A 12,835-nucleotide genomic window follows, 5' to 3' on the forward strand; every position below is an offset into this window, starting at 1 on the left:
GGGCAGCTCTCATCTTGGTATTCCTGTACTTCAGGGTGGAGGAAGGCAACTCACAGAGTTCCAGGAAAGTGGCCTTATGCATGCAAAAGTTTTGCAGCCATTGTGAATCATCCCATACCTGCAACACTATGCGATCCCACCAGTCTGTGCTTGTTTGCCTGGCTCAGAATTGGCATTCCACTGTATCACCAAACCCCACTGCTTCCAGGATGTCCTAATTGCCACAGCCCAAGCTTTCAGGAACATCTGTGTCCATGTCCTCATCAAAATCCTCCTCGTGCTGGCATCTCTTAGCCCGGTTCTGCATATACTCCAGGATAATGCACAAGGTGTATACAATGCTCACAACAGCAGCAGTGATGGTTTGCTGAGCAGGCTCCATGCTTGCCGTGGTATGGCATCTGCCCAGGTAACCCAGGAAAAAAGACGAGAAACGATTGTCTACCATTGCTTTCACAGAGGGAAGGGCGACTGCCAACATGTACCCAAAACCACCCAGGACAATGTTTTTGCCCCATCAGGCATTGGGAGCGTAACCCAGAATTCCAATGGGCAGCGGAGACTGCAGGAACTGTGGGATTGCTACCCACAGTGCACTGTTCTGTAAGTCAACGCTAGCCACGGTAGTGAGGATGCACTCCACCAACTTAATGCGCTTAGCAGGGACTTACGCAATCAACCGTATAAAATCGATTTATAAAAAAATCAATTTCTATAAAATCGACCTAATTTCATAGTGTAGACATACCCTTCTTCTTTCCTGTAGCTGCACAAATCTGAGCTCCAGAGCCAGCAACACTGGTCTTGCCAGAAAGTCCCATGAGATCTTTATTGCTCACAAGTGTCCAAGATCTCAGTTTTATATGTCATTTTAAAGCAAGTAAAGTGCCACCTACAGTACCTCAATGGGGAAGCATTTGTTCTATGTGCATGTTGTTTCAAAAGGACTGATTATACGCTGTTCCCATTGGAGCATTATTTCTGTCTGGGCATTCTGCTGAGCTGTGGAGAGTCTTGCAGAGCAGACTTAAGTAGAACTGCAACTCCTGGACTAACAACTATTTGTCTTAATTAAAATAAAGTTAAAACGTTGGACCACATTCTCAGGGACAGTAAAACCCTGCAAGCTTCCTTTTAATCATTTTGTCAGAGAATAAAGAAGGGGTAATTGCATCCTCATTCCGTGAAACAAATAAGTGGAACACCAAAGAGAACTGGGGCCTTTGCACTGTTTCTAGGGTTTCCTCTTCCCCTGTAGTAGCACCTTCAACAGTAACTGTACAGTAATGCATTCTCTGTCACTGGAGTTTGCAGGCCCAGAAGGAGAGTTACTGCTGGGTTTCAATTATAAATTTTCCTGCACCCTTAAGGGAGGATTCTCTAGAGAGTGACTGCTCCCCAGCTTTTTCCCTGCCTCATACCCATCCCCCAGGTTCTGTAGTAATCCTATCACATGCACTTGCAAACATGGGGTTTCTGCAGTATTGTTGTCAATGGGGATTGTGCAGTGCTGTCCACTCTCTTCTTCCTCTGGCACATTTTGTCTTCCTCTGTATTGTGTAGCAGAAAGGAGCATGTGACCTCTGTGTTTAGGTTAAAGTTGACACTCATATGTGATTCATTGAGGTTAGCCTTCCTAATTATGTGTTTGTAATGGATTGCCTATTGAATAGGATGTGATTGTCTTATTCGTTATCATTTCAAGAATATTATATGGTGCTCTGTATTGAAGGACTATGAAGCACCTAACTGGATTTTCTCACTATGATTCATTTCTATTGAAACAGAGAGAGAAGATTCTGAGAAGCTTAGAGTACCATTGAGTCTAATGAGACCACACCGAGTAACTATTTTAGAATCCAGCAAGCTTCTTACTATGGGCTCTCAATATGCTTTTCTGCACAGTTTCATCTCCAGGCTAATTAATTAAAATGCAGGTTCAGGCTAGAACATTAGTTGCATCTTTCTGTTTTCTTTTACCCATCTGTCTAATTCTAACCTAATCTCTTAATCTAACCTACTTTAACCAAAGTATTTCTAGTGCACCCATCACTCTGGTTTCTAGCTATAATTAATTTCCTTTTATGTTTGCTGTATTGTAGCTGTATTGATTCCAGGATCTTAAAGTGACAAGGTGGGTGGTGACTCAATAAAGACAAAGAATTTATGGCTCATTATAACAATCTCTAACCCACTACCCCTCCTGTGTCTTACGACTACAGAGGTCTTAACTGCCCACTTCACCTTGAATGGTCTCTTGCAATGTGTTAATGCCTAATGCTAAACAATCTGTTCTGCCTTGTATTTATCTGTACAAGGGCATGCACAAGGGTGGGCAAGCAGGGGCACAGGAACCCCCAATAATCAGCAGGGGCCACAGAACTCCTCTCCCCCGGGGCTGCGGCGGGGAGAACGCTCTGCCTGCTGCAGCCCCGGAGCTGGAGAAGTTTCACTCTCTCCACACAGCCCTGGGGGAGAGGAGCTCTCTCCCTCTCCCCACCACAGCCCAGGAGCAGGAGGAGTTCTGCGCCCTTCACTGGGACCCCAATGCTGGAGGATTTCTGCATCCCCCTCTGAGCCTCGGTGCAGGAGGAGCTCACTCTTTTCACTGGAGCCCTAGGATGGGAGGAGTTCAGGGCCCTGGGTCTGGAAGAGCTCTCTGCCCCTCCCCCACTTTTCTACTATGGTATTTCCTCCTAACATGTGGTGGGTAAACTCAGGGAGGTCATAAACGTATCCCCATAATGTGAGGTGATGGATGCACGTTTGTCTACTTGGCTTTCACATGTTCCCCCCAGAAGGTTAAGGAGCCTTTGGCTGAAGTGGATTAAAGGTACTGTTTGTTGTAATGGTGACTATATTGCTGCTTATTTTTGTATATGAGTATGTGTGTGTGTTGATATGGTTTAATGTGTAGAATATGTGTGTGTTCAATGTGTCCCCTCCCTAACATGGTAAAATTTAAATTCTTGTACACGCCCCTCTATCTGTGACACAATCTTTTCCAGAGCTGAAGAGTTCTGTGTAAGATTGAAAGTTTGTCTCTTTCACCAGCAGAAGTTGGTCCAATAAAAGTATTTCCTCACCCTCCTTGTATAAGAGTATGTCTACACTTAAAAGACTACAGTAGTGCAGTAGACAGGAGGGCTTCTTCCGTTGACAGGGTAATCGACCTCCCCTGGAGGCAGTAGTAAGGTCAGTGGAAGAATTCTTCCATCAAGCTAGTACTGTCTGCATCAGGGGTTAGTATAGCTACATCTCTCAGGAGTATGGACCAGGCCTAAGACTGAGGGCACGTCTACACTACAACCTTAAGTCAAACTAGGTTAGGCTGACTTACAGCCATCACAATAATTACTGCGGCGGCTGATGTTCACACTACCCTCTTTCTGTCAGTGGTGCACGTCCTCACCAGGACCGCTTCCACGGACTGAAGAGGGGCAGTGTGGGGACTGATAGCCCAGGCTCTCAGCTTTGCACAGCTCTCATTCTCATTCTCCAGAACCATAATAACATACACTCCATACAGAAGACAGTTGAGAAAACAAATGTTCAGAGTGTTCTGAAGGTCCCCAAATCTGGGCTCTGGTTGATCCAGGTGAGAAGGACATTCCAGAATCAAGGACCCCTCTTTGCCACGTGTTTAAACCATAGAATTGTTAACTAAAGTATGTCAGTTGATCTTATCTGCTAGAGCTGGTCCTAAGGTAGTTACTATCCAAACTACTTAGGCTTTATCAGTCAAAACCAACACTTAAAAGTTTTCAGATAAATCAATTGTTAGTCAGTATAGATTACTGATCAAATGCCTCTTGTGCTCCTTAGGGGGAATGATGGAGATCAGCATAATATGTCATAGCTGCTCTTAGTACACTAAAAAAATCAGTTCTTTAGGGAAGTGTTTTGTTTTGTTTTTTTATTTAGACAGGTAAATAGTTGGATCTACCTCAATTTTTTGGCATTATACACACATTTCTCTAACTTAGTGCAATGTACTTTCTTCATGGTTTGAAGGGGTGCCTGTTATGCCTCATATTCTGCCTTTAAATGTAACTAAAATGTTCCTCTTAGGCCATCTGGGAGGGAAGTTTAATTCAGAGATTATTTTGCTGTCTATTTAAAAATAAATATAAGAACATCATCCATTTTTCCTACTTACAGTACAGATGCACCTACATCTGATTCATTTAAACATGATGTTATTTTGATCCTTCTAAATATTCAGCAGATATAGGCCTGCAGCCTGAACCTGATCCTATTCCAAAAGACAGTACCAATCCAGTATCAACCACTGAGCATCATTGTGTATACTCTCTCAAGACACCTTCCCTACATGTACCCTAAATGTATATAAAGTGAAAACTTGATAAATATGTTTTGAGTTTTTGCTGTGCTTTCTTCATACCCTAGATACAGTCATGATCATAAGAGATAACCAATATGCATCTAGAATTATGGCTACATAAATATTATCTTGACATTTAGTTGCTGAGCATTAGCCTGGTATGCTCAAGAAATGCCACATTTCAATTATAGTCAACAAAGTATTATACAAGAAACTTTCTTAATAACGTGTATGCAAATTCAGGATCCAATTCAGCAAAACACATAAGCATGATCTTAAGTATATCCCTGTTCATCAAAGCACTCAAGAATATGCTTTAAAGTTAAGTATATACTTAGCTGCTTTGCTGAAGGGGGCAGACTTAAGCACATTGTCATAAACAGATAAGTAAGAGTTAATAGAACAGAAGTACTTCATATCTCTTTTGCCTGGAAAGGGTTAACAAGATCAGTGAGCCTGGCTGTCACCTGACCAGAGGACCAATCAGGGGACAGGATACTTTCAAATCTTGAGGGAGGGAAGTTTTTGTGTGTGCTGTTTGGTTGTTGTTCACTCTGGGGGCTCAGATGGACTAGACGTGCAACCAGGTTTCTCTCCAATCTCTCTGATACAGGCTCTTATAAGTTCAGAATAGTGAGTACTAGGCAGATAAGGCGAGTTAGGCTTATGGTTGTTTTCTTTATTTGCAAATGTGTATTTGGTTGGAAGGAGTTCAAATGTGTATTTGGCTGGAAGGAGTTCAAATTTGTATTTTGCTGAAAGGATTTTAATTTGTACTTGTATACTTAGGCTGGGAGGGTATTCCCAGTGTCTATAGCTGAAAGACCCTGTACTTATTCCATTTTAAATTTACAAAGATAATTTTTACTGTTTTTCTCTCTTTAATTAAAAGCTTTTCTTGTTTAAGAACCTGATTTTTTTTTATTCTGGTGTGAGATCCCAGGGGACGGGGTCTGGATTCACCAGGGAATTGGTGGGGAGAAAGGAGGGAAGGGGGAGAGAGAGGTTAATTTCTCTCTGTGTTAGGATTACTTTCTCTCTCAGGGAGAGTCTGGGAGAGGGAGAGAGAAGGAGGGGGGAAGGTGAATTTTCCTCTCTGTTTTAAGATTCAAAGAGTTTGAATCACAGTGATCTTCCAGGGTAACCCAGGGAGGGGAGGCCTGGGAGAGGCAATGGTGAGGGAAAGTGTTTACTTTCCTTGTGTTAAGATCCATAGGGACTGGGTCTTGGGGGTCCCCAGGCAAGGTTTTGAGGGGACCAGAGTGTACCAGGCACTGGAATTCCTGGTTGGTGGCAGCGCTACAAGTACTAAGCTGGTAATTAAGCTTAGAGGAATTCATGCTGGTACCCCATCTTTTGGACACTAAGGTTCAGAGTGGGGATTTATACCATGACACACATGCTTAAATATTTTGCTGAATCAAGGCCTTAGTACTTTATACAAAGCCCACTGAAGTTAATGGAAAGACTTCTATTTTCTTCAGTTGGTTTTGGATCAGGCCCCTAAGCAGTTATGGTGGAAATGTTCAAAGGGCATAATTTTGTTTGTGTTATGGAAATTTAGCCATTTCCTCTAATATACTGTAGCATAATAGCATATATTTAGTGCATAATCTACATATCTGCTGTTTTGACCCTTGGTTATTTCATTAAAATGAGAATATTATGCAAAAGGATAAGTGCTTTAATTTTAAATAACTGTATTTAACATAACCTGCATAATTTATTTTTTAAAATTATTTTGCATATATAACAGAACAGAGATTACAGAGATGTATCAACACAAACTCATATATTACATGACATTGCAGTGTAAGGGTACTAGAACATTTAAAGAGAAAAAGGAAATGTAATAAACTGTTGGTAAATTTTTTTGGATGCTGTTTATGTTTGAACTTTTCTCCGTTTTCCTGTAGAAACTTCCGTATCCTGTTCCTGTGTCCCTACAAAGGTTTGTACAATGCAGTACAAGAAATGCTACATGGGCTGTACTCCACCTTTCTCCTTCCTGCAGGGATATCCTTTCCATGAAGAAATGTGAAAAATATAATGTTCATGTTAAAATGTTCTATTATTCTTTATCTCAGTCATTTTCTGTAATCTGCAATAGATTAAACTGACTGCATTTGCAATGACCCATTGATCTGATAACTAAGGCATCAATTCTACATTTTTTAACATACTACTTTCTCAGCCAAAGGTGGCTAAAACCTATTAAAAAGTTGCTTGTTTACCAGAGTCTTATCAAGAGTTCATGTCTAAGCCAAACAAGACAAGGGTGGGTTGGGTTTTTCTCTTCATTGTTTTAACTGAATTAACAGGAAGGGGGGAGTCCTTTACCTGTCTAACACCAGAGCAATATTCATTAACTCCCACTTTTCATTTGTCAGTCAAACCAGACTCTGTCTAGATCCTTGTTGCAATTACACAAGATAAGTTTCTTGATTTCAGTAATAAACAAGAATGTTAGAAAAGAACTTTGATTTGAGATCCAGTGCCTTAAATTATTTTAAAATTCAAAATTTATCATTAAGAATGCAAGAAACTTTAGGATCTTAGTCAATATTCTATGTGCATGGTCCTAAAAAGTCAGTGCACTTTTTTACCATTTTACTGTACTGCTATCCATCAAAAAACTTAATTTTATAGCCCTGCTGAGATCTCTATAGGTTTCTTATTTTGTCCATTTAGCAGAACTTGCCCTGCAATAGCAATAATTACAAACATAATCCTTGCTGAAGAGTATTCGTTTATTGCCAGAGGGGTTTGAAACCAAAAGGCAAACTGATAAATTCATTTAAAAAAGAAGTTTATATGTGCAAAATAATAGAGGATCTACAGAGCTGGCAAGCTGAAATCATTTAAAGGAGGGCAACTTAAAAAATGAGTGATATTTTAAATGATTCACTGACACTTATAGCAAAATCTTTCTTAGTAAGATGTTTTGAAAACTGTCTTTAAATTAATATGGGTCAAAGGAACATCCCTAAATGAGTGAATGTTATTGAGTCAAAATTTACTCTTTGCCTCTGTAAAGATCATCAATCTTTGATTTTCCCCTTCACTTTTTTGGTTACTATATACATTTTATGTATATATTTATTTTCTTTTATACATTAACAAATAAAATAAATATATGTGTAAGGAATGAAATAACATGAAGAACAAAAACAATGATGTAACCAACAGAAATTACTATATAAAACTTTTTAACATTTGTCTGATTAATAAACATATTGCAGTTTTATGTTTATTATATTCACATTCACCTTGTCACTTGACTTTTCTTCTTATGACAAATAAGTCTCTTAATGCCTGTGCTGTAGAAAGAGAATATTACTAAGATTTAGTAAGACGATAACGTTTCAAAGACTAGTGCTTGAAAAAAATCCAATTCCGAAGAAAGCTTTATACTATGAAATTGTAAAATTGGTAAGGATGTTGTTTTGCACAGTTAATCACAAGACCATAACTACTGAATAAAGAACTGGATTTTTGAACATGAAATAAACATTTATAATCGTATCAAAGAGTTCTGTGATTGTGACTAATGGGTTTGAGGCCAAATTCTATTCTGCCTTGCACTGGTGTAAAACTGCCCTGAAGGTAGGGTGACCAGACATCCCGATAAAATCCAGACTCTCCCGATTTTTAGGCGTTTGTCCCGCATTCCGATCGATGTTAGGTCAGGACGCAATTTGTCCCGATATTTCGCACTCCTGTTTTTGTTTTGTTTTGTTCTGCTGACGGGACTCCACTTTTTAATTTTTATTTTATTTTTTTCTCTCTGCCAGCGGGACTCCGGGACTCCAGAGTTGGGTTTTTTGTTTTTTTTTTTTTCTCTGCCAGCGGGACTCCGGGACTCCATTTTTTGGGGTTTTTTCCTCTCTGCCAGCGGGACTCTGGGACTCCATGCTTTTTTTTTTGCTCCACTGGCAGGACTTCCCTCATGTGTCCCAATATTTTCTTCATCCCACCTGGTCACCCTAACTGAAGGTATTGGAATTATTCTGTATTTACACAAGGCTGGGTAATTAAGAACAGGATTGGACCCTTTATCTATAAATGCTACAAGAAAAATTCTGCGATAACAGTAAAATATTGGCTCACCATTCCTAACAGAAGAGACACAAAGTACTTTTTTCTGCAGATTTCCAGAGACAGATCCTGTCTCCTCTTTTGTTTGATATATGTCCGCTAGGCTACTTAAAGAGATTGTGAAATGCTCCAATATCATCAATTAATATAATTTAGAATACAATAACCATCTGTGGCTCACACCTCCTTTTACGCTTGTTTCATTTTTGATCTTTCAGTTTCTTCCAGCTGTGTTCTCCTGCCGTAGCCTGATGGAAACACAACTCTCAGGGAGTGGACACCTCAATCTAGACCCTTTGTCTGAGACTGAGAAGGGGATGTAGCTTCCAGCAACATTTTACTCTTCAGTACCTCTCCTTAAAGGTTACATAATTCTTTTCTCCTTGGGAACCTCTGTATAAAATTACCTATATGACAGTAATCAAAACAAAAACAAGATTTATTAAAAACAGAGTGAAAATGGAGTTGAAAGACAAGGTGTGTTCAACCGCTTTAGACTGACACCTCTCATAAACTAAATTAGATAAGGCACTCTCAGTTTAGTTACAGAAGTTAAAAGAGAAAAGGAATATTTCCATGCTTTGAAAACAATCCTCTCTCTGACCACTTGCAGGTCAGACTGATAGCTTCTTTTACTCTCCCTCCCAGTACCATCTCTTCTGCTGTGTCCACAGAGCTCCCACACAGCATGCCCAGGCAAGCCTCCCCAATTCAAGGCAGCTACCCCCACTTTCCAATTTTCTTCAGTTACTGTACCTATTACACACAATAAAATTTGGACTCCCAGCTCCCTCTATGCTATTGACTATTGAGGATACAGTGTTTTAATGTTTATTAGTAGCCATCTCTCTAAGGTTTACCAGCCCAGCTCAGAGACCACATTTTCACTGATCAAGTTGTCTGGCTGAATCTAGTTTTGACTGAGCTTTTTGTTAAAAGCTTCAAACAATTATTTCTTTTCCCAAGAAATATAAATTAACTAACAGCTTGATTAGATTAGTTTTTAAAAAAATATATATGTGTATGTGAAGACTTTATTGAGGGAAAGACATGTCAAAAGAAATAAGTTTTACATTTAGTTCTAAATGCTGTGAGGTCACCTCATTCTCATATCTCTTGTGGGACAGAGTTCCATAAATTGTATCTGGCTTCTGTAATATTTGTCTCCCAATCTCATGAACCTCCCTCTATTAGCTGACAGATTCATTGGTCCAGTGAGCATAGCTGTCAAGGGAGGTTAGAGTTGTGGAGAGACAAACGGACTCCTGTCTGAAGACTAATTTATTGATCTGTGGGCAGATGCCCTTGCTAATGTGGGATGTTATAGAGGAGGCAAGTTCTTAGATGTATTTCTTTCCTCCTATCAGCTTCACCTCCGTCTTGCCTGGATTCATCTTTAATCAGCTGCTCTTCATCCGGGTGCTGATTTTGGCTAGGTATTGAGGAAGCTTAAAGATGTAGAGTTGGGTACCATCTGTGTACTACTGGCCCTTTAACCTGTGCTGTTTCACCTACTCTTCCAAAAGTTTCACATAGGTGTTGAATAGTATAGGCAAGAATAAGCCTTTTGAGTGAGTGCTCTGAAGACAGCTGAATAGTTGCTCATGATGATCCTGTGAGTCTTGTCTGAGAGGAAGGAAATGTTACTTACCTTGTGCAGTAACTGTAGTTCTTTGAAATGTGTGTGTGTAGGGGTGCTCCACTTCAGGTGAGCATGCGCCTCTTTAGCTCTTGATCGGGGAGTTCTAGCTAGCAGTGTCTATTAGGACCATGCAGGCACCCTGTGCCTCCTCATGGCACAAACTGAGGCTATATAGGGGTTCATGGGTGAAATGCCCTCAGTGCCTTCTCTACTAAGGCATGTCCTAGGGAGCAACCAAAGCAGAGGGGAATGGGTAGTGGAGCAGCCATGGGGGTCACACATCCTAAAGAACTATATACTGCCCAGGGTGAGTAACATTTCCTTCTTCTTCGAGTAGTGTCCTATGGGTGCTCTACCTCAGGTAACTTCTAAGCAGTATCCCCAGAATGAGGAGGAGGAGCAGAGATAGAAGCCCCCTTACATCTATCAGTGTCGGAGATGAAGAGTCTAGGTGATTTCCTAAAATGTATAGTTCTATCCAGATAGTAGGCCAAGGCCCTTCTAATGTCCAGGATATGGAAATAAGATTCCAGCTGAGAACTAAGAGATTTTGGAAAAAATACTGGTAGATGGACAGCTTGGTTAAGATGAAACTCTGAAAATCTTCAGCAGGAACTTAGAATGTGGATGTAAAGAGACTTTAACATTAAAGACCATTGTAAAAGTGGTGATCTGGCATCAAGGCTCCAATCTCCCTGACCCTATAGGCCAACATTATGGCAACTAAGATAGCATAAATAAATGAAGTAGAGAGCAGGTTGCCCTTGGTTCAAATGGAGTACTCATAAGGCAGTTGAAGACCAAGCTGAGGTCTCAAGATGTAGTGAGGTGTCTAATGGGATGGAAGAGATTTCCCAGACTCTTAATAAATCTAAATGATACCAGCTGAGCAAAAATGGAGAATCCATCACCTGGGGAATGAAAGGCTGTTATGGCAGCCAGGTGTACATTTACTGTACTGATAGATAACCAAGATGTCTTCAGATACAGCAGATAATCTAGGATGAGGGAAAAGGGAATCAATTCAGGCCAGAGGTAGCAATGACTGTACCAATGGGTGAATCTCTTCCATTTCTGCAGTAAGTAGTGCGAGTTGATGTTTTCCTGCTCTTTAATAACACCTGCTGCACATCTGTAGAGTAGGAAGCCTATATTCCTCAGAATCATCTAGGATCCATGCCTTGAGGTGCCACTAGGGTGGAGTGAAGTGTGTGACCCCCATCCTGAGACAGGAGATGAAGAATGGTAGGGAGCTTGATCTATGGTTGGCCACAGAGTTGAAGCAGGTAAGGTTCCCAAGCTTGTCTTGACCAGATAGGTACTATGAGGATAAGTCTGGATTTGTCCTGCCTGATCTTGCTTAGCACCCTTAGAGTTAGGGTCATTTGGGGAAAAGCATAGAAGAAACTCTTGTTCTATAGTAGCAGGACAGCATCCCGCAGGGATTAGTGACCCAGATCCCCCCTTGAACAAAATCAAGAACACTTCCTGTTCTCGGAGGTGGTAAAAAGATCGATCTCTGGCAATCCCCATCTATGGAAAATTCTGTGGAGAACCTGAGCAAGTAGCTCCCATTCATAGTTGTGGGAGAAATGGCTGCTGAGGGCCTCGGTTGTGGTCTAGATGCCTGGGAGGTGGACCGCTGAAATCTGGATATGGTGAGCTATACTCCAGTTCCAGAGCTTTATGGCTTTTATTCACAGTGAGGGGAATCTTGCTCTTCCCTGTTTGTTGATGTAGAACATGCAGGACACGTTGTCCATCATGACCCTGATTGTGTTGCTCCTGGTGACAGTCAGGAAGCGACTGCAAGCATTCTTAACTGCCCTGAGCTCCAATAGATTGAAGTAGAAACTGGCTTTGTGGGCTCTCCATCTGGCCTGAACTGTGAGGGTGTTGAGGTGGCCTGTTCATACTAACATGCGTTTGTCGGTTGTTAGAGTCATCGATGGCTTTGGGCAAACAGAAAGGGATGCCTGCACTAACATTGAGTTGATCCTTCTACCAGTTTGGGGAGTTCTTTATGTGCAAGGGGACTATCACCTGCCTGTCCAAGATGTCCCTGCTTGGAAAGTAGGTTGTTCATAGCCACTCCTGGAAGCAACAGAAGCAAAGCCTTGTGTGACTGATCACAAAGGAGCAGGATGGAGGGTGTTGTGGACTGTAAGATATCAAGCAGCATGTGCTGAGGATCCTTGACCTCCTCCAGAAGAATCTGCAAAGTGTCTGCTACCCTACTAATGAGGTCCAGAAACTGCCTGAAGTGGTGGAGAAATGACCGCCTCATCTGGAAACAATGATGAAATGGGAGTCTCAGGGGTGACTTCTTCATCTGCTCTAGCCTCCTGCTTTTCAAACATCTCCTGTGGTGGTGGATGGGTAGGGGGAGGATGTAGAACTTTGGTCTCCTTGAGGGATGGTACCAGTGGTCTGTTAAATTGCTGCCAATAGGCAGCCCACATGTCCCAATATGGCCATTGTGGGGATCCATAAGGAGGGGAGGGGCATGCAAGGCTGGTTCCACCATCCTTGGTGGCCTGCAAGGTCCTGTCTGCGTGAAGGTGGATTGCTGAAGTATAAAATCAAGAAGACAGCTGGGAGTCCTCTTGCTCTTCCTCCACGTCCTTCCATGTGTGGGGGCTGCCTTTGAAGATGAAGGAGAGTCTGTGCCACGGGGTGACCGCTCAGAGACTGAGGTTTCGGTACCAAGAGACACTCGGTACCCATCAATAATGGTAATTCTGGTTCAT

The sequence above is a fragment of the Gopherus evgoodei genome, chromosome 1 (genome assembly GCF_007399415.2).
Source record: "Gopherus evgoodei ecotype Sinaloan lineage chromosome 1, rGopEvg1_v1.p, whole genome shotgun sequence".
Lineage (NCBI taxonomy): Eukaryota > Metazoa > Chordata > Testudines > Testudinidae > Gopherus > Gopherus evgoodei.